Raw genomic sequence first — 3,067 nt, 5'->3', positions numbered from 1 at the left:
CCCCCAGGTCCCTCTCTGACTGGCAGCTCTCCAGCCACTCCTCCCCAAGCCTGTAGCGCTGCTGGGGGTTGTTGTGGCCCAAGGGCAGCCCCCGGCATTTGGCCTTATGGAAACTCCTGCAGTTGGCCTCAGCCCATGGCTCCAGCCTGTCCAGGTCTCTCTGCAGAGCCTCCCTACCCTCGAGCACATCAACACTCCCACCCAACTTGGGTGTCATCTGCAAACTGACTGAGGGTGCACTCGATCCCCTCCTCTAGATCATCAGTGAAGATGTTAAACAGGAGTGGCCCCAAAACCGAGCCCTGGGGGACACCACTCGTGACCAGCCGCCAACTGGATTTAACGCCATTCATCACAACTCTTTGGGCTCAGCCATCTAGCCAATTTTTTACCCAGTGAAACGTGTGCCCACCCAAGCCACAATCAGCCAATTTTGCCAGAAGAATGCTGTGGGAAACGGTGTCAAAGGCCTTACTAAAGTCAAGGCAGACAACATCCACAGCCTTTCCCTCATCCAATAAACAGGTCACCCTGTCGTAGAGGGAGATCAGGTTTGTCAGGCAGGACCTGCCTTTCATAAACCCATGCTGACTGGGCCTGAGCATCTGGTTGTCCCACATGTGTTGTGTGATGGTACTCAGGATGAGCTGCTCCATCAGCTTCCCGGGCACCGAAGTCAAGCTGACAGGCCTGTAATTTCCCGGATCATCCTTCTGACCCTTCTTATATATGGGCATCATATTGGCCAATTTCCAATCTGTCGAGACCTCCCCGGTCAGCCAGGACTGCTGGTAAATGATGGAAATTGTCTTGGCGAGCACCCCAGCCAGCTCCTTCAGCACCCTTGGGTGTATCCCATCTGGTCCCATAGACTTGTGTATGTCTATGTGAGTAGCTGTAAATAAAAATGCAGTGGAGAAATTCAATGCTCATGTGCATTATCTTTTAGAAAATATTTTCTAAATAATCTGCCTGTGTGCATCATCTTTTAGAAATTATTTCCTCTTTCCTTCCTGACCTTCACAGGTTTATGAGTTATGCAGCTGTATGCCAACAGCAGGCCAATACTCTTCTGGAGTTTAGTTGCATTTTTGAAAGGTGCAGTGCTTCGTTCCTGTACACATAAAGTAGTGCATCTGCTGGCATGATCCAACTCTTGACACACGCAGCAGTGTCAAGGAAGTTGTGTGACAAGCTATCATTCTTCATTTGCATTCATCAGTGTCTTTGTGTCATCTCCTTCTAATCCGTGGACTGTGACAATATAGACATTGGTTCAGCATCTCTCTGCAGAGAATGAGTAGCTGTAAGTAAACCTGGTGGGTTTTCTGTTGGAGAATGGCTTGCAGACCAAGGGCATGGGTCTGTGCAGGAGCTGATTACAGCCACCTGAGGTAAACAAAGGAAAAAACCCAGGGTACAGTTATGCTAACAAGGAAAGAGATTCAGGGCTCAATTATGCTAACAATGGATGGTTATGTTAACAAAGAGAGAAACTGAGGTACACAATGGCCTTGAGTGTGATGTTAAACAGCCTTGGGAAAGTAAGCAAGTCAGAGAAGGAGAATGTTGAAACATACCTGAAATACCACAAGGGGCTGGGATATTATAATGTGACCTTTTAGATGTATCCAATAGATTTGTGAGTAGTGTACTGTAGAGTGCTTATATAAGGTGTGATTTCTTTCAATAAAATCGAAGCTTGTTCTATCATTCACATTGAATCAACTACTTGTTTCCTCCGTCACCACAGTTTTCTAGTTTGGAACAGCCTGGCCAGCATGTCCCTCCTGTTCCTCCCAGGCAACATGCTCTGGCACGTGTAAAATACTCCCTATAATCTGAAGTTCCCATGCCAGCTGCCCAGCTGGGGAGATGTGCTGGCTGGTGGGCACTGTCTGAGGGAGCTGGGAGGTGAGACAGCAAGGCCTCCTGTGAGGGCTGGGACGGCTCTGAGGGTGGTGCGGGTGCAATCCGCTGGCCAGAGCAGAAGGGCACGGTGCGTCTCTCCTCCCTTCTGCCGAGGTGGTGATGGGGCTGCGTCATGCCCATCAAAGACCAGGCATCAGAGCTCAATGGGGAATCCAAGCAGCAATAATAAATGGGCACCTACAAGGGCAGAGTCAGAATGCACTGTTGAAACCATGAGGGCAGGAACAGGAGTGACTTTGTTGTCCATTCTTTGGGAAGTCCAATGATAAAGGGGTTGTTCCTGGCACCGGAGAGAGAACGCTTACTGGCAGTGATTCTGGTGTTGCTTTGGCCCCTTTTCAACACCTGCCATGCCCCCAGGGCACAGCAAGTTGACAGAGTTGTGCAGTGCCCCCTTGCCAGGCAGCAGGGCTCGGAAGGGAGACCCCGGGGAGCTGGGACAGGGTCCTTTCCAAAACCTGAGCAGCAGAAGCAGCAGCCCTCACTGTCCCAGGCTAAAACAGTAGGTTGGGAGGCAAACCACGCTCCTTTGTGATGTTTTGTTGTTGCGGTTCTTTTTTACTTCCCCCAGTTTTCTCAGGCGAAACATGAGCTTTTTCAGAAGTGCCAGTATCTCCGTGTGTACAGCTCTTTGGAACAACTCCTTACTGTGCCTTTGGGGTTGAGGCGGCAGCAGCCATGCTAGGGTTGCCAGCTGCCATGAACAGAAAAGAGGGACTTGGCCTCATTCTGTAGGTAGCGGGTCAAAGAGCTCAAAATGGTGAGTCTTGTGACCTCAAAAGAGTGTCTGCTCAGCCTTGCACAAGCAGAGCTTCAGCAAGGGCATAATGAAAACGCCAACGCTGGAGCGGTGTGTTTCTCCTGACCTACACGTTCCCCCAAGGGCAGGTGCGTGCTTCCTGTCTGGGGCCAGCCATCTCTGTGCACCTCGGAAAGATCTCCTATACTCAGCGCAGCGTTCAGAGCCTTTGACAGATGGACAACAGCCAGGGTCTGCTACACACCTGGGCTCCCCGTTCATCTTGCCTGCTCGGAGTTTCTCAGTTGCCCATCCCCGAGAGCTCCGTCTCCAGCTTCCACCTCTTGCTGCCTGGTGGCCAACACTCCCCACTTCACAGCTTCCTCTTCTCTTTCT

This window comes from Athene cunicularia, assembly GCF_003259725.1.
Source record: "Athene cunicularia isolate RWA chromosome 1 unlocalized genomic scaffold, athCun1 chr1_part1, whole genome shotgun sequence".
Classification (NCBI taxonomy): Eukaryota; Metazoa; Chordata; class Aves; order Strigiformes; family Strigidae; genus Athene; species Athene cunicularia.
Note: the sequence above shows the minus strand (reverse complement) of the source record.